Source organism: Poeciliopsis prolifica, unplaced genomic scaffold, assembly GCF_027474105.1.
Source record: "Poeciliopsis prolifica strain line A6 unplaced genomic scaffold, Auburn_PproV2 SCAFFOLD185, whole genome shotgun sequence".
NCBI classification, from domain to species: Eukaryota; Metazoa; Chordata; class Actinopteri; order Cyprinodontiformes; family Poeciliidae; genus Poeciliopsis; species Poeciliopsis prolifica.
The window spans coordinates 191,139-217,065 of NW_026562560.1; the positions used below are offsets into that span (position 1 = coordinate 191,139).

At 37.9% G+C, this 25,927-nt stretch overlaps 2 pseudogenes; both read right to left on the reverse strand.

Moving 5' to 3' along the window:
• Positions 1-53: 53 nt before the first annotated feature.
• Positions 54-7,320, reverse strand: LOC129356686 (butyrophilin-like protein 2; annotated as a pseudogene).
• Positions 7,321-19,172: 11,852 nt separating this feature from the next.
• Positions 19,173-25,712, reverse strand: LOC129356687 (butyrophilin-like protein 2; annotated as a pseudogene).
• Between the last annotated feature and the right edge of the window lie 215 nt (positions 25,713-25,927).

The window sequence follows — 25,927 nt, forward strand, 5'->3', positions numbered from 1 at the left end:
AGAAATAAACATTTTATTGGTTAATTTCTGAGAAACTGGTAGAATATAAAGAACATGTTTAGCTGCGCCCCCTGCTGGGCAGAAGATGCAACCAGAGTAAAATCTTCACATTTAGATTAAACAGAAATATGTACAAATGTGAGGAAAAACTAAATATAGAGAACTAATAATGTAAAACTACATAAAGCTTGTAAATCATAAAAGCTCATAAATCATCAATAGATGTAATAAAAAACTAATTTTCTATAGAAATAAACATTTTATTGATAAAGATCTGAGAAAGTTTAGCTGGAAGAATATAAAGAATATGTTTAGCTGCGCCCCCTGCTGGGCAGAAGATGAAATCATCCTAAAAATAAAAACAGAAATATCTCCAAATATGAGAATCATCTCAAGAACATGAAGCTGATCATTTAGTGGAACCATCACAGCTCATCAATCATCTTGAGGGTAAAATGGGAGAATGGCATTAAAACAAAACCACTCTCTGAATGTGAATGAAAGCTTTAAAGCTGCAGAGCTTCACTTTCCTCCATCTTCTTCTTGTAGAACATTATGAATCCAGCTGCTGCTGCTGCAATCACAACACAAACCACCGTCCGTCTGATGAGTTCAGGAACCACCAGATTCTCTGGAACCAAAGAAGTTCAGGAGTTTAGCTTAAAGACTCATTTATAGTTTACAATGTCAGATTGTGAGCATCTAATGAAGCTGAAATCCTGAGTCCTGTTACCTCCAGTCCTCCTCAGATAGAGCTGAGTTATCATCGTCTCCTCATCATCACTGAGCTCACAGCTGTAAACTCCCTCCTGATCTGAGGTCACATTCTGTAAGGTGAGGCTGCCGGACGCTGAAACATCCCTCACATGTTTCCTCCACTCCTCTGAGATGTTGTAGATGTTTCTGTCAGTCTTGGTCAGGATGATCTGACGCTGGTTGAACCTCCAGACCAAACTGGACGCAGAAATGTTGAAGGAAGTGCAGCTGATTGGAACCTCAGCACCTGAGAAAGCAAAGTTTATGAGTTCAGTTTCAGCAACAAGCAGTTCAAACTGCTTCACATTATGAAACAGTAACCAGTGATGAAATAAGCAATAACATTTAGTCAGAAGGCATCACAATCATCAATGATATTGAAATATACTGATCAATGTTCCAGTTATTGCTTTAAATATTAATGAACAATCTGATGTGTAACGACTGAAGATGTTTCTCATTGTGTTTCTTTTGGGTCTTTATGATGTGAAGCACTTTGAAAAGCCTTGTTGCTGAAGCTGCTATACAAATAAACTTTGACTGGTTGATTTAAAGGAACTCCGTGTTTTTGGCTCTTTTACACTTTTCTGGAAGTTTCTTCCAGATTTGTGGAGCATAGAAGCTGAATGCTGCTTTTCCTGGTTCGGATGCAGAACCAGAACCAGAACCAGAACCAGAACCTGAGACGTCTGGAAGGTTGATGCAACACGATCAATTTCCTGATTGATATTTAGTCACTGCTGCAGTGATCAATAAGACTAAACACAAGGATGAGAAGGAAGATTTGAAATATATCAATATATGGAATAAAAGACGATATTTAGAGTTAAGCTTCTAAATATACTCGGCCTGTTAGATGTTGTATTTTAATAAGAATTTGTAAATGTTGATGAAATAAATCAGCTAATGAACAAAGAAAGAATAATTCTTTAACATCAAATATTCTGCAGGAAACTCAGAAATAAAAGTTTCTGCAAAGCAAAAAGACTGGAAATATTAATACAATTATGATATAAATCAGCTGCATTTTATTAATAAGGTTTGATTCTGTCTTTAAATTATATTGAAATGTTTTTAATGTGTTTAAAAAGTGATTTAATAAAATAAATCAATCAGCTGCATTTTGCAGACATTCAGTTTGTGATGCACTTGATGTAAAGCTTCACTCTATGGAAACTATCATGGCATAAAGAAGCTTTTTAGAGAAAATTAGTTATTTGCATTTTTCATTATGAAGATTCAAGTAAAAGTCAAATTAAATGTAAAAAGAAACAAAAACAGCAAAGATTTTAAATATCTGAACTTTCTCTTCATCTGCTGACCTGGTTCAGCTAAAGTTGCTCTCCTCTGGTTGCTCCTGGTTCTGATGGTGCAGCTGTAGATCCAATCAGAAACCGTCTGGATCAATCAGAGAGCTGCTGATGTCATAAAGCTTCTCCTCAGTCTCATGGACTGTGGTTCTGTTCTGCAGAGCCGTGTTGGATGGAGGCTCAGTGGACCAGGTGAGTTCAGGTTGAGGGTAGATCCCCTCTGAGCTGCAGGTGGTTCTGTTTCCATCCTGATGGATTCTGATGTCAGAACCTGGAGCTGCAGCAGAAACATGAAATAAATGAACAATTTGTCAGAAGAACAAAATATAAATGTAACTTTTATAATCTTATTTCTATAAAGTTTTTATTTTAAATAAAGTGACCTACCTTCTACTGCAAGGAAAACAAAATGTTTATGATAGACACCATTAATCACTGCAGTGCACACATATGTTCCCTCATCATCAACCTTCACTCCTCTCAGCAGCAGGTCGCCGTTTCCTCTGGAGATCTGATCCTCAAACAGAGACGCTCTGGATCTGAAGCTCTCAGAGTAACTGGAGCCATGATGGTCATAGGAGACAATCAGAGATGATGTTTCATCTAGAGACCATTCCATCTTGGTGGTCCCGTTCTCAAACCGACATGGTAAAATACAGTCCTGGTTGATAACACAGGACATTCTGGTTCCAATCCCTGCAATAAATAAATAAAAGCAGAAGAAAGTTGAGTGTAAAGGTGTTGAGGAGGAAACCCAGATCCCTCTGAAGGATCATAGAAAACCTGCCTGGAAACAAGATCTCAGCAAATAGTCTCCATGATCCAGATGATGTTCAGTGAACCAAAAGTTCTGGTTCTGATAGGAAACAGGGAGGAATCGCTCTGATGCAGAACCTTTGAGCAGAATTTTGTTTGCTGGTATTTTGATTATTTATCTTTAGTGATGAGATTCAAACTTTTATATCTTTTTCTGCAAATCAATGAAGAAACAAATTATTGCTTAACAGTTTAAACTCTGAACTAAATGTAAATCCTGAACCTGAGTTTTGTTCATTCAATTCATTCCTAATATCTATAACTGATCTATAATCAGAATATTTATTAATCTAGAGCTTCATTTGCCTGCAGTGAAGCAACTTTTGATTGACTTTATATTTTACTAATATGTTTTCCGTTTTCATTTATTTAAATCATTTTAATTTGTGCTGCCTGTTGCTTTACTGATTCGTTTCTGTAGCGTTTATTTGTTTGAGGCTGGAAGCGCCCCCTGGTGGCTCCGCTGGTTCCCCATCAGTTGCCAACATTTTTATGAATAAATGTTAATAATTATAAACTTTAAGCATCTGGTTTCTGATGCTCAACCTGGAGATTGTTTCCATTTTATTCCTAGTTTAACTGTGTGGATAATAATAATAAATAATAATAATAATAATAATAATAATAATAATAATAATAATAATAATAATAATAATAATAATAATAATAATAATAATAATAGCACAGCTAGCATGTAGCATTTTCTTTCTTTATTTCTGCATCTTCATAGGAATAAAACTTATAAACCTGCTTTGATCTTTTCCATTATTCTTGACAAACGTTTCCACAAAGTCAGCCTTAAAGTGACCAGATCATTGTCCAGAATGTCAAAGTGTTTTTCCTCACAATACGTTTCACTGTTTACCATCAGTTATAATGTTGGAACAAATACTTTTCATTTACAGGTGGATGCATTTTAAATTAGGCTTCCTCTCATTTTGTCCTGCTGATGGTAAAATGGGGTTTAGAAAGGCATTAAAATAAAATCCCTCTGAATGTGAATCAAACCTCATGAAACCTCTGGATGTTTCATGAGGTTTCAAGAAAAAGTCAAATCAAATGTAAGGAAGAAACTAAAAAACCAGCTTATTAAATGATATCAGAACTTTCTGTACATCTGCTGACCTGGATCAATTAGAACTGCTATCCTCTGGCTCTTCCTGGTTCTGATGTCGCAGGAGTAAAACAGATCTACATCTTCATCTGGACCCGTCAGAGAGCTGCTGATGTCATAAAGCTTCTCCTCAGTCTGATGGACTGTGGTTCTGTTCTGCAGAGTCATGATGGACCAGGTGAGTTCAGGTTGAGGGTAGATTCCCTCTGAGCTGCAGGTGATTCTGTTTCCTTCCTGATAGATTCTGATTGAAGAGACTGGAGCTGAAAATAAGAGAATAAAAAATGAACAATTTCACATCAGAAACATCCCACAACAACAAAATACAAACTATCCAAATCTTCTTTGAATGAAAGGTTTTCAAATGAAGATGTCCTACCTTCTATCTCAAGGACAACAGAACGTCTATAATAGATGCCAGTTGTAAAAACATGACACTCATATGTTCCCTCATCATCAACCTTCACTCCTCTCAGCAGCAGGTCGCCGTTTCCTCTGGAGATCTGATCCTCAAACAGAGACGCTCTGGATCTGAAGCTCTCAGAGGTTCTGATGTTACCCTGGTCATAACTTACAATCCCTGATTTTGGTATTTCACGCTCCCATGTCATGTTGGCAACCCGATTCCTGAACCGACATGGTAAAATGCAGTCCTGGTTGATAACACAGGACATGCTGGTTCCAGACTCTGCAACAATAAAAGCAGAAGAAAGTTGAGTGTAAAGGTGTTGAGGAGGAAACCCAGATCCCTCTGAAGGATCACAGAAAACCTGCCTGGAAACAAGATCTCAGCAAATAGTCTCCATGATCCAGATGATGTTCAGTGAACCAAAAGTTCTGGTTCTGATAGGAAACATGGAGGCATTGTGTAGCAATGTGGCCATTTTCAGTTATTGTCCTGGTTTCTACATTTGCTGATATATTTATTTTGGGTTTATGTTGAGTTGCATGTGTGCTGATTCCTTTTGCGGCTGCTGTCTCTGGAGACGTCCACTTCACTTCACACAGCTGTTGCCCCTCAGCTGCAATGGGGGCAACCCAGAAATGGGGCAATAAAAGGAGCAGCTGAGCGAGAGGCCGGGTAGAATGAGAGACGCAGCAGCAGCTTACAGAGCAGCAGGTCTGGCAGAACGCAAAGCAGGGAGAGAAACACGCATCCGATCCGAGGGACGTGGAGCCGGAACCAGTGGATCACAAACAGCTGGATCCAGAAACCTCTGGATGTTTCATTTTCTAATCTGCATTACAGTAATACTGTAATGATTACAGTAATACTGTAATGTTTACAGTAATACTGTAGTGCTTACAGTAATACTGTAATGTTTACAGTAATACTGTAATGCTTACAGTAATACTGTAATGTTTACAGTATTACTGTAATGCTTACAGTAATACTGTAGTGCTTACAGTAATACTGTAATGTTTACAGTAAAACTGTAATGGTTACAGTAATACTGTAAACATTACAGTATTACTGTAAGCATTACAGTAATAATGTAAACATTAAAGTAATACTGTAATGCTTACAGTATTACTGTAATGTTTACAGTATTACTGTAATGCTTACAGTAATACTGTAATGTTTACAGTAATACTGTAGTGCTTACAGTAATACTGTAATGCTTACAGTAATACTGTAGTGCTTACAGTATTACTGTAAACATTACAGTAATACTGTAATGTTTACAGTAATACTGTAATGCTTACAGTAATACTGTAGTGCTTACAGTAATACTGTAAATATTACAGTTATACTGTAATGTTTACAGTAATTTTACAGTATTACTGTAATGCTTACAGTAATACTGTAGCTTACAGTAATACTGTAATGCTTACAGTAATACTGTAATGCTTACAGTAATACTGTAATGTTACAGTAATACTGTAATGTTTACAGTAATACTGTAATGCTACAGTATTACTGTAATGTTTACAGTATTACTGTAATGCTTACAGTAATACTGTAATTACAGTAATACTGTAATGCTTACAGTATTACTGTAATGTTTACAGTATTACTGTAATGCTTACAGTAATACTGTAATGTTTACAGTAATTACTGTAATGCTTACAGTTACTGTAATTTTACAGTATTACTGTAATGCTTACAGTAATACTGTAATGTTTACAGTAACTGTACTTACAGTAATACTGTAATTACAGTATACTGTAATGTCTTACAGTATACTGTAATGTACAGTAATTACTGTAATGTTTACATACAGTACAGTATACTACAGTATTACTGTAATGCTTACAGTAATACTGTAGTGCTTACAGTAATACTGTAATGTTTACAGTAAAACTGTAATGTTTACAGTATTACTGTAATGCTTACAGTATTACTGTAATGTTTACAGTATTACTGTAATGCTTACAGTAATACTGTAATGTTTACAGTAATACTGTAGTGCTTACAGTAATACTGTAATGCTTACAGTATTACTGTAAGCATTACAGTAATACTGTAATGTTTACAGTAATACTGTAATGCTTACAGTAATACTGTAGTGCTTACAGTAATACTGTAATGTTTACAGTAATACTGTAATGTTTACAGTAGTACTGTAAACATTACAGTAAAGTCAAATTAAATGTAAACAAAAAACTGTTTATTAAATGATATCAGAACTTTCTGTCCATCTGCTGACCTGCTCTTGTTAAACTTGTTTTCCACCAGTTCCTGCTGGTTCTGATGGTGCAGCTGTAGATCCAATCAGAACCGTCTGGACCCGTCAGAGAGCTGCTGATGTCATAAAGCTTCTCCTCAGTCTGATGGACTGTGGTTCTGTTCTGCAGAGCCGTGTTGGATGGAGGCTCAGTGGACCAGGTGAGTTCAGGTTGAGGGTAGATCCCCTCTGAGCTGCAGGTGGTTCTGTTTCCATCCTGATGGATTCTGATGTCAGAAACTGGAGCTGCAGCAGAAACATGAGAAAATAAAGAACTATTAAGCAGATAAATGTCCTGGAACCAAAATATAAAAACTCAAAATATGAATCAATAAAATGTTTTCAGGTTAAAGTGTTTTACCTTCTATGGTAAAGTCAACATAATGTCTATAATAGATGTCATTTATTTCTGCTTCGCACAAATATCGTCCCTCATCATCAACCTTCACTCCTCTCAGCAGCAGGTCGCCGTTTCCTCTGGAGATCTGATCCTCAAACAGAGACGCTCTGGATCTGAGGCTCTCAGAGTAACTGGAGCCACGATGGTTTAGGAGACAATCAGAGATGATGTTTGATATAGATACCATTCCATGTAGTTGATCCTTTTCTCAAACCGACATGGTAAAATACAGTCCTGGTTGATAACACAGGACATGCTGGTTTCAGACTCTGCAACATTAAAAGCAGAAGAAAGTTGAGTGTAAAGGTGTTGAGGAGGAAACCCAGATCCCTCTGAAGGATCATAGAAAACCTGCCTGGAAACAAGATCTCAGCAAATAGTCTCCATGATCCAGATGATGTTCACTGAACCAAAAGTTCTGGTTCTGATAGGAAACATGGAGGAATCGCTCTGATGCAGCAGGAGAATCATTAAAAATATTCCTGGTTTATTTATGTTCCTGCTTAATAATAACATGTTAAAACTTTATAACATTTCCAAAGATTAATGAAAACATATTTCTTGACATTCCATCAATAAATCTGTTATCATTGATCAGCTTTCTGTTTGCTGCTATTGATTATTTATCTTTAATAAAATCCAAACCTTAGAGGCTCTTTGCTGTTACGGCCACAAAGGGCTCAACATATATGAGAAATATTTAACATATTTAAGGCAAAATGTGGATTAAAAACATCATTTTATGTCAAAACTCTCTTGACTGATTCTTTTGTTTCAGCTTCTTTTGGTTTTCTGTGGAGGAACAGAGAGAATTAAATCCTCAGTTCCTCAAAGAAAATCCCAAAGTATGAACAGAAAGCTGGACCCGGTGAGCCGAAAAAAGAACCAAACGGTCCAGCAGGGGGCCGACCCGATGCAGGCCGTGGAAGCCCTGCTCTACCCGGAATAAGGATCCACTGCAAAGAAAAGTATTGAAAACAGGACAATCGGTCCCACCAGGCCAAAATCACAACAGACAAAAAACAGCAAACAAACAAAGAGCTGATAAAAACAAGCGCATGTCAGGCTGGAGATGTGGCATCCATCAGAACGGGGCTGTTTGGTGGTGCTGGACTTTACCTGGTCCAACCTATTCACAGGCTGACCAACAGCCACCGATTAACAAGACCAGATTACAAAAGAGGAGTTATCCAAACTCCAAAGTTTATTAAACAGAAAGTCATTCAACTAAAGTCAATACAAAACAATCCAGAAAAAATAACAATAATTATAATGTGCCTGAGGGACATAACATCTGCCATCCCCTAATCTTTAGCTCCTTCCTTCATTTATCAGCTTCAGGTTTGGACTATTGCTGCTCTGCTATAAAATATAAATATTACTGTGAGATAGAAAAAACCTGTTTTGCAGAAATAAAATATTAGTTTTAACCTGAAACTCCTGTTAGTAATTCTGGATTCATCTGTGAAATAAAAAATAACATTTATTCAATACGGCAAAGAAAAAACATTCAAATGTTTTCTGTGTTTTAATTTTCTAAATTTTCTCACAAACATCAAAATCTGAATTGTGAAATTATTAGTCAGAGGGAGACATGTTGGTGAGTAAATGATCAGAAAAATATGAGACCAGAAATAACAGAGTTACTGCTCTAACTTTGAATCATGTTTCAATATTTATTATTAATATTTTCACTGCATTTCCTGTTTCATCCTCACTTTGAAAGCAATAATCTGTTCTAATCTGAATGATAATAAAATAAAGGAAGTAATAAATGTTTTACTTACCCATTATAATACCAGCCCACACAAACGGTAAAAATATTAAAAACAAGAATCTCCTGGTTCTGATCATTTTACTCCTAATTTTCACCATTTGCTGCAAAACTATGAAGAAGCAAATTATTGTTGAAACACTGAACTATATAGATCCTGCAGCTCAGTCTGATTAAAATGTTAATAATTCTTAGAAAATGTCTGTAATCCAGATTAACTCTGATGACATGCAGCTTCATTTATCTCAGAGTTTTCTTCTGGTTGGAAGGAGGAAGTTTGTTCTGCTAAATGTTCTGATCAGCTTTCATGATAAAACTCTGGAGGAGGAAACATAGATTTAGATTAATTAGAGATGATGATGAGTTTTCAACTGTCAGATTAATTCAGTAAATATTAATGAATAATCTGCATTATTTATCCTTCTGCACTGACTTAATCCACTGATATATTGATAAATAATCACTCTGATTTTATCTATTAACTCTAAATTAAAACAAAATGAAGAGTTAATATTTTTCTCTATTACTCATAAATAAGACTCAGGAACATTAATCTGCTAATCCCACAAATTTACCATAAAATATATTTGAAAACTAGGAAACATTGTTTAGTTTCCTGCAGGGTCTGTAATTAGTTTATCATATTTTAATTGAAAACCAGATATTGACAACATTTCCCATTCAAAAATCCTTTTTCCTGCTAAATCCTGAATAAACATTAGAACTCAAAAATAAAATATTTATATTTTTAATTTGTTTTTCAGGTTTTTAACCAACAGATCAGATCAAAGTTTTATTCCATCCATTCATCTTTCCAGATTTCAGGAACTTTTTTAGAAATGTGGACTGTGGATGCTAACATTAGCATTAGCTGCTACAGTTTTAGCATTGAGATGATTGGCTAACTCCTTTTAGCACAACTTGAACACAATGAGAGTTTTTCCAACCACCAATCAGATCATTTCAGGAGCAGACATGAACCCAGTGGACCGAGAGAAGAGCCGCTGTCCTCCATCGCTGTTAGCACTGGAGGCTTGTGCGTCACATTTACGGCCGTACCAGAAACCAGGAACACAAAGCAAAGTTCCTGAATAAACAAAATGCAGCTCATAGTTATTAGAGGAAAATATGAAACGTTCATAAGCACAGAGATCACATGTTGAGTTTTTAGCTCATTCTGATTCTCAGAATAGTCAGATTGTATTATTTCTCTGATTTGAACAGTAATCCTAACCCTAACCCTAACCCTAATCCTAACCCTAACCCTAATCCTAATCCTAACCCTAATCCTAATCCTAAACTGATTTATAATTATTTTAGAATAACTGCAACTTTATCTATTTATGTCATTTAAAAACTGGTGTGTAATTTATAACCTGCACTTCAAAACAAGCTGAAAGTGACTCAGAGAGTTTGACATTTCCTGAAACTAACATGTTAAAACATCTCTAGATGTAATAAATGAGCAGCGCCTGATCCTGATCCACACAATGACACTTTAACAGACAAATTGTGTTATGTGCTAAATGTTAGCAAGCCAGAAAAATATCACATCTCAGCCACTTTTCCTCCAGACAAAAACATGGAGGCTTTGTTTGTTCTCCACTTTTCCACGTCTGATTCCTCTTCTCTGCTGTTTATTGGCAGCTGGCAAACAAAGTGGTGAGTTAAAGATTATTGAGACGTTTCTGAATATGTGGTGGATAAATATTTATTTATTATTACAGCAGTTTACACCTTTCTATAGTCGGTAAGCAGCTCTATCTTTGCATGTTTTCTCTTGTTAAAGATAAATTTGAACAACCTGCAGCTGCAGCTCTGACTTCCTCCTGAAACCTCAAAGTTTTACAGATTCTGATCAGAGGAGTTTGGACCGCCTCTAAGGACGCTGGTTCTGCTGATAATGGATCAACATCCATCCATCCATTTTCTAACACCTTGTCCCTGGTGGGTCAGGAGGTGCTGGTGCCTCTGCAGCTACGTTCTGGGCGAGAGGCGGGGTCACCTGGACAGGTCACTAGTCTGAGCACAGAGACACACACACACACACACACACACACACACACACACACACACACACACACACACACACCCACACACACACACCTTAACTTAGAGAGACCAATTAACCTGACAGTCTTGTTTTTGGACAGTGGGAGGAAGAACCCACCAAGCACAGGGAGAACATGCAGACTCTGTGCAGAAGGACCCGGGCCGGGAATCAAACCCAAAACCTTCTTGCTGCAAGGCGACAGAGCTACCAACTGCACCACTGTGCAGCCATCAATGTCCTAACCCACATTCAACAGATTAAAAGGAGCTTTTAGCTTCATGTGAATTTGGTTGATATCTTAGAATGTAAAACTTTCTGGTAAAATAAATAAAGTTTCTGTTTTCTGACATTTTGTTGGTTCATGTTTTCAGCAGCAGATAAAATCTGACATGAAGTTCTGTGTGTTTCTGACCGATCTGTGGGATCCGTCTGATGGAACTGATAAAAACTTTCACTGCATTTTCTGTTTCTTTGCTCAGTTTATTTCTATCTGCTGTTTTCATCAGTTTATAATGTTTTAGTCACACTTTAAAGAAAATGTTGTTGAAAAGTTTTTCCCTCATGTATTTGTTACATTTTGTTTTAGTTTCATCCAAGAAGTTTGATGTTAAGTTACGAACCAAATCTTGCTGCATTTTGCAGGATTTCATGTTTTTACAGGATGAATTTCATTTAAACTGGATCTCAGTAAAACACAAATATTTAACTTGATCAGCAACACATAAAATAAAAATGTTGTGAAGATTTAAAAAAGATAGAAATGTCTTTCACCTGATGCTGCCTGGTTGAAGATGGAGAGCGGCATGTTACCGTGTCAGTTCCTGATTTTAATCTTTTGTTTAAACGCAAACGAAACTGAATAACATCTGTCCTCAGGCAATAACACACACACAAAAATATCTAAAAATAAAAAAGATGTGAAAAGGTGAATCATAAATTCCTTGGTTTTTGTCACATGAAGATGTACCTGCAGTGGTTTCAGTCGTGTGAAAGCGTCTTTCTAAATAGAAATCATCTCCATTCTGTAAATGTGCAAATTTATGCACATGATTCCTCTGTTTAGAATAAACCTCCACATTCTCCACTCGCCGTTGAGCAGGGTGCTCAAACTTTTTGAGACCAAGATCTACTTTTTCTCTCACCAGCCGGCTGAGATCTACCTCATGACATGAAGACATACAAATTATAAATTAAACCCTATTGACTAATTTTCTATGCAAATATACATCAGATATATCAGAAATGATAAAGTGATAGAAAACCTAATGCAGTTTCTTCCTCAGTGAGATTCTGACACTGGGAGCAAGTTACTGGTTTCTCAGTCAGAAGCTGGTTGCAAACCTGAGGCCAGCAGGTGTTATGGTATATATAAAATTTAGTTTGATGACGTCACAATGTGAAACTGCAGACTGATAGGAGGAACCAAAGAGCTCTGCAGAGGTAAAGGCAAATCTTCTGAATTTGGGATATAATTAATGTAATTTGACACAATTATTGTGGTAGAAGCCATTTGTTTGTTAAAACTTAATCAAATATATGTGTCCTATTTGATGTTGGTTGTGACGTTTACTGCAAACGAACGAGGTCATTAGTCCAAGTTTGTCATTTAGTGAACGTTCAGAAACTCCAGCGGCTGTGATGAACCACAGCAAAGGTAAACAAAGGTCAAATAACCCAAACAGGTGATCAACTCAGAACCACTCGCACCTTTTTACTCTCTTTCTCTCTTTATGGTTAAGCACACCCGTTGCCGTGGCAACCGCCTGCGCCCCCGCAAGCCGAGCAAAGTCCGTTACGATATCAGGTTTCCAGGCTTTTTATTATTTAATGAAGCTACAAACGTTTTGGATCTTAGTGAATATTTTTGATAAGCCTGTCAGAGGAGGAAGTGCTGCTCTCAGCGTCCTGGAGGCCTTCAGTTTGTCACCTGCTGCCGATATCGACTCAAAACCTGTCCGCGATCAACAAGTAGATCGCGATCGACCGGTAGATCGCGATGACCGGTAGATCGCGATCGACCGGTGGATCGCGATCGACCGGTAGATCGCGATCGATGTTTTGAGCAACCCTGCCGTAGAGGATCTGGTTCTTTCTTTAAATCCGACTGTGAAGTCAAATTGAAAAACAAAAAATGCGCTCGCTGTGTTCCACACGGACTTAAATGAGGGACGGACAACGTGGAAAAGAAAGCCAGACAAAGAAGTCTGGAGTTTGTGGACTCTTTCAACCAAAGATCCTGGTCGAGTTGCAGATCTGGATGAATTTGTAGACGAGCAGAGAGACAGCCGGTAAGACTCCAGCTTTATTGTTGATGAGATCGGACTGCAAAGCTACTCACGATCTCCTGTCGGACTTCCAGCTTTACCTGCATTAACACCATCAACTACAACACGCCTGAACTGAAGCAGAATTGATTGATTAATTTTATGAATGAACTGATTGTTCTATTGTTGGAAAATGAATTTAGATGTTAAGCTTAGCTACTTATTAATTTAGCATTTATATTTATGAACTTAATATTTATGACTAATATTGAAAAGTGATGTTTGTATAGTTAAATAAATGTAGGGAGCCCGGGTATGGTTGTAACACTTTTTGCTCCAGCACCTTTAACTCACAGAATTTTTGAGCTAGAGTTTTCAAACTTTTATACAAAATACCCACATTTGTCTACTACAAATGGCACTAATTCAAACCTCTGCAAGAATATCACAGACCTCATGAGTTCATGTCAAATACATGGTGTTCCTTTGTTACAACCTACCCCACCACCGGGGTAGGTTGTAACACCTGCTGGGGTAAGTTGTAACAATTAGACAAAAGAAGCAAAAACAGAGGCAACACCATGTGATATGCTTCAAAAAGAGGTTTACTGAATTAAAAGAACAATACAAGAACAATGTCTCTCTCTCTCTGTGACTGACCATAACTCAAATATACTCTGTTTGTGTGTGTGCATGTATGTAAATTATTCTACTAGAACAAACTTTCTTAATATGTATGCTTAATGAACAATACAAAAATGTAGGTCTAACAAAAACCAATGTCAATGTGTGTGTGTGTCTGTGTATCCTTAATCAGAGTCACAGTGGTGACAAATAAATGATGGTAGCCCAGGAGTACAGGCTTCGTGGGCCCAGAGACTGCATAGGGCACATTTGACCCACATTTCCTGTGGCTTTGAGTTGCCAAATGGCTCCATACGGACAACACAAAATATTCATCGTCTGAGGTCAGAATCCTCAGCATTGGCTTTTAACATTTTCTTGGCAGGCTTTCTCTTCTTCCTCTTTTGCTTGCCTTGCGGGTGTTTGATGTTCTATGTTACGGCCAGTTGATATGCAAACTTTCTGACCTAAAAGAAAGAGAAATAGAAAATCAGAGTACATAGACACAAAAAGTTTTTCAATTTGTCTAGCACCTACACTAGTATTCAATTATTCACTTATCTCCAGTGACTGATGTGAAGAGGTTTTATTCGTATTAAATGATGTTCCTTTATGTATCATATAAATGTAATGCTTTTTGAATCACAGTCAAGGTGTTTTTCTGTGCAGCTGCAAACGGTGTACAAACTAATGAACCAAGATGTGTCTACTGCAGTAAGTTTCCAGGGTTGCTGAACTTTCCCAGACAGTTATTTGGGAACTTGCTGTTTTTCCCGCGGCCTTCCCTGCATGGAGACAGAGTGTTTAGTTTTCACATCCCATAGACATTACAGTGAATGAGCATACAAGGTTTCGTATGTTTTCCTTTGTTTCTTTTGTTTGGTCTTGGAAGATTGAGTCTCTGCCTCGGTAGTAAAGAGATGAATAAAGTAACTATGCAGCTCTGGGTTCCTCAGAGCGGATCCTAATTTGTGCCTAATGCAGTGGATTTCTTGCTCTCCGTCTGCAGATGTATTAAAGATTGTTTTTGCTCCCTGACTTTTGTCTGGACCTCAGTCTCTGAATTGTGCACTTCACACTAACCTGTCATATGCTTACCTCACATGGAGTCAGTCCATAATACAGGTCTGCTGCCTGAATCAAATAGTCAGCCAACACTTCCTCCTGCACCTCAGAGAAGACTTTGTTGCTGCTCCAATAACCTACACTGGGAAGATCACTGGACCCCTGTCCTCTCAGCTTGCGCAGTGATTTGCAGTATCTGCTCAGTGTTACATGGCAGATCCCATGCGCCTTCGCAACTGATCTGACTGACTTGTTCTTCTTTGTGACCTCATCAGATGCCTTTTTTAAAACATCTGCAGGCACACCTCTATCAGTCTTCCGTATCCAATGTCTAGGCATTCTGTAAAATTCTTAAAATCAAAAATGTTCTTAGTTGTATGTAAGGGGATGGTTGTAACACTTTCTAAAGATGTGTTACAACCCACCCCAACCCTGTCAGCCATGTTTAACTAGCTGTAGTAGCATAGCGGTTTGAAATTAGCACGGGAAAATACATCATATTTTGCCTGAGACATTACACTTTCATCTAATGTAAGTCATATGGTTTTATCTGCAACAGCATAAGTACTAAACAAAAAATAGTCATGATCAAAAAATTTACTTTCTTACCTCAAAATCAGTTTTTCCTCCTTAGTATCTTCACGTGCCTGTTTCCAGCCTTGACAATCACAATATGGAATTGGGGAGGAAGCGGGAAGACACTGAAAGGATCATGTGACTCCTATCTTATCCCTGATTGGTGGAACTGGTGGTGTTACAACTCTCCCCATGTTTCAACCATACCCGGTCTCCCTAAATATGTTATTGAAAAGATGAATTTGAAATGTATTTTAAAGTTAAGGAACTTAAGTTTAGTTACTTGTTCATTTAACTTTAGTTATTTTGTGGGTTTGATTCTCAGTGGGTTGCTGTCACAGCTGCCGCTGAGCTGTGACCACTCGCACCTGATCGGCATCCGCCTGATCCTCAGCTGCTGCCATATTAGGACGGAGCTCCTCCTGCACGGCGTCAGATTGTTGTGAAACCCTCAGCGGTAACACCTTCAGCCTGCTGTAGTAACTGGAGCTAACTGCACAGTATCTAACCTGTCTGTCTCTACCTAGATTCCTCTCCTGTCCCCGATCCCTGACTCTCCCCGCTGGATAAGGACCTCCTGGCTTCGACCCCCTGTCTGTCTGACCCTGAGACTGCCTGATCCCGATTTGGATTCCCGGTCTGACCCTGGCCTGTCTGACCAAGAATAAGCAATTTCCCAATAAACGTCTGGTTTGGTATTCACTGTTCAGTCCCCTGTGTCCATCCGTGCCTCGGCGTGACAGTTGCTTAGTATTGTTTATATGGTTTGTTTTGTTTGTAGTTTGATTGAAATTAATTTGTGTAAATTTACAAACAGTTAAGAAATTATTTATCTTTGTTTTTCTTTTGGGTTTGTTCAAAGGTTTTTACCTGCTTGGACTAAATGTGGAATATCCTGACATGCACTAAATAAATGAAGGATAAAAATGAAGAAAACCGCTTGGTCCTTTGAGTAAAATCCTGTTTTTAAAAAGTCTGCATCCAATCATCCATCCCTTCTCAAGTGGGGAAGCTGCACAACTGAGAAAAGAACTTGACACCGACTGAACTCTGCTGCTCAAACAAGCATTTAAACTCAATCTTAGTTAATCTGTAAAATGAGACGACTTCTCATTTTACAGACTAAAATGAGAAGTTGCCTTTATTGCTAAAACTTGAAGCCACAGAATAAATCATTTTAGATAAATGATGAAAATAAACACATATTCAATGGAAATAATTATTAAAAAATAAGGACCTTAATGAAATCAGCAGCATCATATTTACTGTCACCCCTAAAAAATACATTTAGCTGGAATATTTTTCACTTAAATTTTACTTTAATGAGCTAATTCAGTGCTTCTCAAATAGTGGGCGGGCCCCCTTTGGGGGGCGCGGTGCGATACCTGGGGGGGCGCGTGTGATCCTGGGGAACAGGCTTTTATTTGGCCGAGCTAGTATAAAGTGTAATTGCGCACAGTAGGCGGCAGTGGCGCTCTCATTGTTACTTCTGTCACGTTTGCGACAGTGCAACATTTTACGACTTACAAGACAACAGGTTTGCCTTGGTTAGCAGTGTTAAGTCAACAAAAAGCTCCGACTGCGTTCTGTCTATGGCCTCCGTTATTCAACAACCCCCAACATGAAAAAGTTTTTCACAGGGATGAAAAGAAAAGCGGAGAGAGACAAAGATAATGAGACAACAGAAAGTCAACCGAAAGCTAAGAAGAGGAAATACGACGAAGCGTATTTAGCGCTTGGCTTCACTGTGACTACAGTTGGAGAAGAGGAAAGACCGGTGTGTTTGCTGTGTCTAAAAATGCTCGCAGCGGACAGCATGAAGCCAAATAAATTAGCGCGTCACTTAAATACGTTACATCCCAATCACGCCGATAAGCCGCTAGTTTTTTCAGCGAAAAAAATGTTAATAAGGAAAAAATGTTATGCAGAGATGGATAGTCACGGTGGGGAGTGGGGGGCGCGAATAGTTTTCTTCTTGCTAGGGGGGGCGTAACGGAAAATAATTGAGAAGCACTGAGCTAATTAAACGTCTATTAAAGGTCAAAGGTTAATTGTTGAATTGTTTGCTACAGAGAAACAACACAGTGTTATTGTAATAACTGACCAGAACTCGGTTTATATCGTCACCAATAAATCTTATCAACATCAGTGAAAATAATAAAGAACCTGCTAATATTTCTAACGATACATACATTTAGGAAATGTTAGTTTTAGTCATTTTTGTTATAGAATAATTCTGTTGAATTTCCACAACAGAACTAATAACAGTAACATGTTTTCATGTAAAGTTTTTATTAAAAAAAACTATTTTAACATTTATTTCTCATAATATCCACAAAATCCCCTTGGAGAAAATGAATCCTTCCTGCTTTTGCAAAGGTTTTATGCTTTAAACCTCCACAATTGGAATTAAATGATTCTTCTTTAAGAAGTCAACATTTCATGCTCTATGCTGATCAAAATGATAAGTTGTCTTTTTTTCAGCAGCTTATGTAACAGTAATGGCTCTAAAAAATGTTATTTTGCTGGACTGAAGGCAACAATGACTTTAACGGTTGTCTAGTATATAAAACGTACAGTTAGCAGTTGCAACAGTGAAAATTAGGAAATGAGTCAAGTTGAGACTCCTGAGCCTCCAAACATGAATTAGTTCACAAAAACATTAAAAAACTTCAGTCAAAGAAACAACAAATGAGGGAAATATATCAGAGAAAGACCTGAAACCTTTAATTAACCATTTCATACATGAATTATGATCCTTGGTGTCAGGATTATTTCCAGTTGTTTATTTTCTTAAGGTATAAAAAGGTAGGAAAACATTCTGGAAAGAAAAAAAATTATTTTCATGTTTAAGATAAACATAAATCTTTTAATTTTATTTTTATTTCTCAGAGTGAGACGTGTTGGTGATTAAATTATCACTAAAATAGGAGACCAGAGACAATATAGTTATTATTTTAACTTTTAATTATTTTTCAAAGATTGTTTATTATTAATATTTTCACTTCATTTTCTATTTCATCCTCACTTTGAAACCATTAATTTACTTTTTACATAATAATAATAATAATAATAATAATGATCCTAATAAAGTTTTCAATAAATGTTTTACTCATTTAGTTTGTTAGTTTCATCCAAGAAGTTTAATGTTTATAAAAATGAGACATTCTAATATTTATTTGGTTTATTGAAGAACAAAATATTTATGCAACAAAAATAATAACGGAACAATGTTTAGAGAAAAAACATTTTATTGATCAATTTCTGAGAAACTGGTAGAATATAAAAAAACATGATCAGCTGCGCCCCCTGCAGGGCAGAAGATGCAACTATAAAATCATCATATTTAGGAAAAAAAACATGAAATATTAACAAATATGAGAAACAACAAAAGAACATGAAGAAATAATCATTTTGTTAAACTACATCAAAGCTCATAAATCATCTATTTATGTAATAAATTCATTTTCTATAGAAATAAACATTTTATTGTTACATTTCTGAAAAACTGGCAGAATATAAAGAACATGTTTAGCTGCGCCCCCTGCTGGACAGAAGATGCAACAAGAGTAAAATCTTCACATTTAGATTAAACAGGAATATGTACAAATGTGAGGAAAAACTAAATATAAAGAACTAATAATGTAAAACTAAATAAAGCTTGTAAATCATAAAAGCTCATAAATCATCATTAGATGTAATAAAAACTAATTTCTATAGAAATAAACATTTTATTGATAAAGTTCTGAGAAAGTTTAGCTGGAAGAATATAAAGAATATATTTAGCTGCGCCCCCTGCTGGGCAGAAGATGAAATCATCCTAAAAATAAAAACAGAAATATCTCCAAATATGAGAATCATCTCAAGAACATGAAGCTGATCATTTAGTGAAACCATCACAGCTCATCAATCATCTTGAGGGTAAAATGGGAGAATGGCATTAAAACAAAACCACTCTCTGAATGTGAATGAAAGCTTTAAAGCTGCAGAGCTTCACTTTCCTCCATCTTCTTCTTGTAGAACATTATGAATCCAGCTGCTGCTGCTGCAATCACAACACAAACCACCGTCCGTCTGATGAGTTCAGGAACCACCAGATTCTCTGGAACCAAAGAAGTTCAGGAGTTTAGCTTAAAGACTCATTTATAGTTTACAATGTCAGATTGTGAGCATCTAATGAAGCTGAAATCCTGAATCCTGTTACCTCCAGTCCTCCTCAGATAGAGCTGAGTTATCATCGTCTCCTCATCATCACTGAGCTCACAGCTGTAAACTCCCTCCTGATCTGAGGTCACATTCTGTAAGGTGAGGCTGCCGGACGCTGAAACATCCCTCACATGTTTCCTCCACTCCTCTGAGATGTTGTAGATGTTTCTGTCAGTCTTGGTCAGGATGATCTGACGCTGGTTGAACCTCCAGACCAAACTGGACACAGAAATGTTGAAGGAAGTGCAGCTGATTGGAACCTCAGCACCTGAGAAAGCAAAGTTTATGAGTTCAGTTCAGCAACAAGCAGTTCAAACTGCTTCACATTATGAAACAGTAACCAGTGATGAAATAAGCAATAACATTTAGTCAGAAGGCATCACAATCATCAATGATATTGAAATATACTGATCAATGTTCCAGTTATTGCTTTAAATATTAATGAACAATCTGATGTGTAACGACTGAAGTGTTTCTCATTGTGTTTCTTTTGGGTCTTTATGATGTGAAGCACTTTGAAAAGCCTTGTTGCTGAAGCTGCTATACAAATAAACTTTGACTGGTTGATTTAAAGGAACTCCGTGTTTTTGGCTCTTTTACACTTTTCTGGAAGTTTCTTCCAGATTTGTGGAGCATAGAAGCTGAATGCTGCTTTTTCCTGGTTCGGATGCAGAATCAGAACCAGAACCAGAACCAGAACCTGAGACGTCTGGAAGGTTGATGCAACACGATCAATTTCCTGATTGATATTTAGTCACTGCTGCAGTGATCAATAAGACTAAACACAAGGATGAGAAGGAAGATTTGAAATATATCAATATATGGAATAAAAGACGATATTTAGAGTTCAGCTTCTAAATATACTCGGCCTGTTAGATGTTGTATTTAATAAGAATTTGTAAATGTTGATGAAATAAATCAGCTAATGAACAAAGAAAGAATAATTCTTTAACATCAAATATTCTGCAGGAAACTCAGAAATAAAAGTTCTGCAAAGCAAAAAGACTGGAAATATTAATACAATTATGATATAAATCAGCTGCATTTTATTAATAAGGTTTGATTCTGTCTTTAAATTATATTGAAATGTTTTTAATGTGTTTAAAAAGTGATTTAATAAAATAAATCAATCAGCTGCATTTTGCAGACTTTCAGTTTGTGATGCACTTGATGTAAAGCTTCACTCTATGGAAACTATCATGGCATAAAGAAGCTTTTTAGAGAAAATTAGTTATTTGCATTTTTCATTATGAAGATTCAAGTAAAAGTCAAATTAAATGTAAAAAGAAACAAAAACAGCAAGATTTTAAATATCTGAACTTTCTCTTCATCTGCTGACCTGGTTCAGCTAAAGTTGCTCTCCTCTGGTTGCTCCTGGTTCTGATGGTGCAGCTGTAGATCCAATCAGAACCGTCTGGACCCGTCAGAGAGCTGCTGATGTCATAAAGCTTCTCCTCAGTCTCATGGACTGTGGTTCTGTTCTGCAGAGTCGTGTTGGATGGAGGCTCAGTGGACCAGGTGAGTTCAGGTTGAGGGTAGATCCCCTCTGAGCTGCAGGTGGTTCTGGTTCCATCCTGATGGATTCTGATGTCAGAACCTGGAGCTGCAGCAGAAACATGAAATAATGAACAATTTGTCAGAAGAACAAAATATAAATGTAACTTTTATAATCTTATTTCTATAAAGTTTTTATTTTAAATAAAGTGACCTACCTTCTACTGCAAGGAAAACAAAATGTTTATGATAGAAGCCATTAATCACTGCAGTGCACTCATATCCTCCCTCATCATCAACCTTCACTCCTCTCAGCAGCAGGTCGCCGTTTCCTCTGGAGATCTGATCCTCAAACAGAGACGCTCTGGATCTGAAGCTCTCAGAGTAACTGGAGCCACGATGGTCATAGGAGACAATCAGAGAGGTTCCATGTTTCCATTCCATGTTGTTGATCCCGTTCTTGACCCGACATGGTAAAATGCAGTCCTGGTTGATAACACAGGACATTCTGGTTCCAATCCCTGCAATAAATAAATAAAAGCAGAAGAAAGTTGAGTGTAAAGGTGTTGAGGAGGAAACCCAGATCCCTCTGAAGGATCATAGAAAACCTGCCTGGAAACAAGATCTCAGCAAATAGTCTCCATGATCCAGATGATGTTCAGTGAACCAAAAGTTCTGGTTCTGATAGGAAACAGGGAGGAATCGCTCTGATGCAGAACCTTTGAGCAGCTTTTTGTTTGCTGGTATTTTGATTATTTATCTTTATTGATGAGATTCAAACTTTTATACCTTTTTCTGTAAATCTATGAAAGAAACAAATTATTGCTTAACAGTTAAAACTCTGAACTAAATGTAAATCCTGAACCTGAGTTTTGTTCATTCAATTCGTTCCTAATATCTATAACTGATCTATAATCAGAATAATTATTAATCTAGAGCTTCATTTGCCTCAGAGTCTGCAGTGAAGCAACTTTTGATTGACTTTTATTTTACTAATATGTTTTCAGGTTGGGCTGCACAGTGGCCCTGCAGCAAGAAGGTCCTGGGTTCGATTCCGGCCCGGGTCTTTCTGCACAGAGTTTGCATGTTCTCCCTGTGCATGCGGGTTCTCTGACTTCCTCCCACAGTCCAAAAACATGAATGTCGGGTTTATTGGTCTTTCCAAATTCTCCCAAGTTGTGAGTGTGTGTGTGCATGGTTGTTTGTCCTGTTTGTCTCTGTGTTGCCCTGCGACAGACTGGAGACCTGTCCAGGGTGACTCTTGCCTGCTGGTTCTGATGGTGCAGCTGTAGATCCGATCAGAACCGTCTGGACCCGTCAGAGAGCTGCTGATGTCATAAAGCTTCTCCTCAGTCTGATGGACTGTGGTTCTGTTCTGCAGAGCCGTGTTGGATGGAGGCTCAGTGGACCAGTGAGTTCAGGTTGAGGGTAGATCCCCTCTAAGCTGCAGGTGGTTCTGTTTCCATCCTGATGGATTCTGATGTCAGAACCTGAAGCTGCAGCAGAAACATGCAGCACCACCCGACCCGTTGGGGAGAAAGGTGACCAGAAAATGGATGGATGGTTTTCCGTTTTCATTTATTTAAATCATTTTAATTTGTGCTGCCTGTTGCTTTACTGATTCGTTTCTGTAGCGTTTATTTGTGTGAGGCTGGAAGCGCCCTGGTGGCTCCGCTGGTTCCCCATCAGCTGCCAACATTTTTATGAATAAATGTTAATAATTATAAACTTTAAGCATCTGGTTTCTGATGCTCAACCTGGAGATTGTTTCCATTTTATTCCTAGAATAACTGTGTGGATAATAAATAATAATAATAATAATAATAATAAATAATAATAATAATAATAATAATAATAATAATAATAATAATAATAATAATAATAATAATAATAGCACAGCTAGCATGTAGCATTTTCTTTCTTTATTTCTGCATCTTCATAGGAATAAAACTTTTAAACCTGCTTTGATCTTTTCCATTTTTCTTGACAAACGTTTCCACAAAGTCAGCCTTAAGTGACCAGATCATTGTCCAGAATGTCAAAGTGTTTTTCCTCACAATACGTTTCACTGTTTACCATCAGTTATAATGTTGGAACAAATACTTTTCATTTACAGGTGGATACATTTTAAATTAGGCTTCCTCTCATTTTGTCCTGCTGACGGTAAAATGGGGTTTAGAAAGGCATTAAAATAAAATCCCTCTGAATGTGAATCAAACCTCATGAAACCTCTGGATGTTTCATGAGGTTTCAAGAAAAAGTCAAATCAAATGTAAGGAAGAAAGTAGAAAATTCCTGAAGAAATTTAACTGGGGCCTACCAAGTGTGCCCGTCGGTAACTGTGTTACCGACGGGTTACTGACTTGCCCGTTCGCAAGTCAGTAACTGCTCTCCTTATGCATTGCTATGGGCAGGCCCCAATAAAGAGACATTCTATTGGGTGTAGATTAATAGGTGCCTGCCATGCAATGCATGGAGGCAGTGACTGACTTGCTTTGCAAGTCAGTCACTGCTCTCCTTATGCATTGCTAGGCAGGCCCCAACTAAAATACCAGCTTATTAAATGATATCAGAACTTTCTGTACATCTGCTGACCTGGATAATTTAGAACTGCTATCCTTGGCTCTTCCTGGTTCTGATGTCGCAGGAGTAAAACAGATCTACATCATCATCTGTAACCATCAGAGAGCTGCTGATGTCATAAAGCTTCTCCTCAGTCTGATGGACTGTGGTTCTGTCCTGCAGAGTCATGATGGGTGGAAGCTGAGTGTACCAGGTGAGTTCAGGTTGAGGGTAGATCCCCTCTGAGCTGCAGGTGATTCTGTTTCCTTCCTGATAGATTCTGACTGAAGAGACTGGAGCTGAAAATAAGAGAATAAAAAATGAACAATTTCACATCAGAAACATCCCACAACAACAAAATACAAACCATCCAAATCTTCTTTGAATGAAAGGTTTTCAAATGAAGATGTCCTACCTTCTATCTCAAGGACAACAGAACGTCTATAATAGATGCCAGTTGTAAAAACATGACAACTCATATGTTCCCTCATCATCAACCTTCACTCCTCTCAGCAGCAGGTCGCCGTTTCCTCTGGAGATCTGATCCTCAAACAGAGACGCTCTGGATCTGAAGCTCTCAGAGGTTCTGATGTTACCCTGGTCATAACTTACAATCCCTGATTTTGGTATTTCACGCTCCCATGTCATGTTGGCAACCCGATTCCTGAACCGACATGGTAAAATGCAGTCCTGGTTGATAACACTAGGACATGCTGGTTCCAGACTCTGCAACATAAAAGCAGAAGAAAGTTGAGGTAAAGGTGTTGAGGAACACCCAGATCCCTCTGAAGGATCATAGAAAACCTGCCTGGAAACAAGATCTCAGCAAATAGTCTCCATGATCCTGATGATGTTCACTGAACCAAAAGTTCTGGTTCTGATAGGAAACATGGAGGCATTGTGTAGCAATGTGGCCATTTTCAGTTATTTCCCTGGTTTCTACATTTGCTGATATATTTATTTTGGGTTTATGTTGAGTTGCATGTGTGCTGATTCCTTTTGCGGCTGCTGTCTCTGGAGACGTCCACTTCACTTCACACAGCTGTTGCCCCTCAGCTGCAATGGGGGCAACCCAGAAATGGGGCAATAAAAGGAGCAGCTGAGCGAGAGGGGGTAGAATGAGAGACGCAGCAGCAGCAGCTTACAGAGCAGCAGGTCTGGCAGAACGCAAAGCAGGGAGAGAAACACGCATCCGATCCGAGGGACGTGGAGCCGGAACCAGTGGATCACACACAGCTGGATCCAGAAACCTCTGGATGTTTCATTTTCTAATCTGCATCACAGTAATACTGTAATGCTTACACTAATACTGTAATGCTTACAGTAATACTGTAGTGCTTACAGTATTACTGTAGTGCTTACAGTAATACTGTAATGCTTACAGTAAAGTCAAATTAAATGTAAACAAAAAACTGTTTATTAAATGATATCAGAACTTTGTGTCCATCTGCTGACCTGCTCTGGTTAAACTTGTTTTCCACCAGTTCCTCCTGGTTCTGATGGTGCAGCTGTAGATCCGATCAGAACCGTCTGGACCCATCAGAAAGCTGCTGATGTCTTAAAGCTTCTCCTCAGTCTGATGGACTGTGGTTCTCCTCTGCAGAGCCGTGTTGGATGGAGGCTCAGTGGACCAGGTGAGTTCAGGTTGAGGGTAGATCCCCTCTGAGCTGCAGGTGGTTCTGTTTCCATCCTGATGGATTTCTGATGTCAGAAACTGGAGCTGAAGCAGAAACATGAGAAAATAAAGAACTATTAAGCAGATAAATGTCCTGGAACCAAAACATAAAAACTCAAAATATGAATCAATAAAATGTTAAAGTGTTTTACCTTCTATGGTAAAGTCAACAGAATTTCTATAATAGATGCCATTTACTTCTGCAGCGCACACATATCGTCCCTCATCATCAACCTTCACTCCTCTCAGCAGCAGGTCGCCGTTTCCTCTGGAGATCTGATCCTCAAACAGAGACGCTCTGGATCTGAATCTCTCAGAGGTTCTGGAGCCACGATGGTCATAGGAGACAATCATAGATGATGTTTGATATAGAGACCATTCCATGTAGTTGATCCTTTTCTCAAACCGACATGGTAAAATACAGTCCTGGTTGATAACACAGGACATGCTGGTTTCAGACTCTGCAACAATAAAAGCAGAAGAAAGTTGAGTGTAAAGGTGTTAAGGAGGAAACCCAGATCCCTCTGAAGGATCATAGAAAACCTGCCTGGAAACAAGATCTCAGCAAA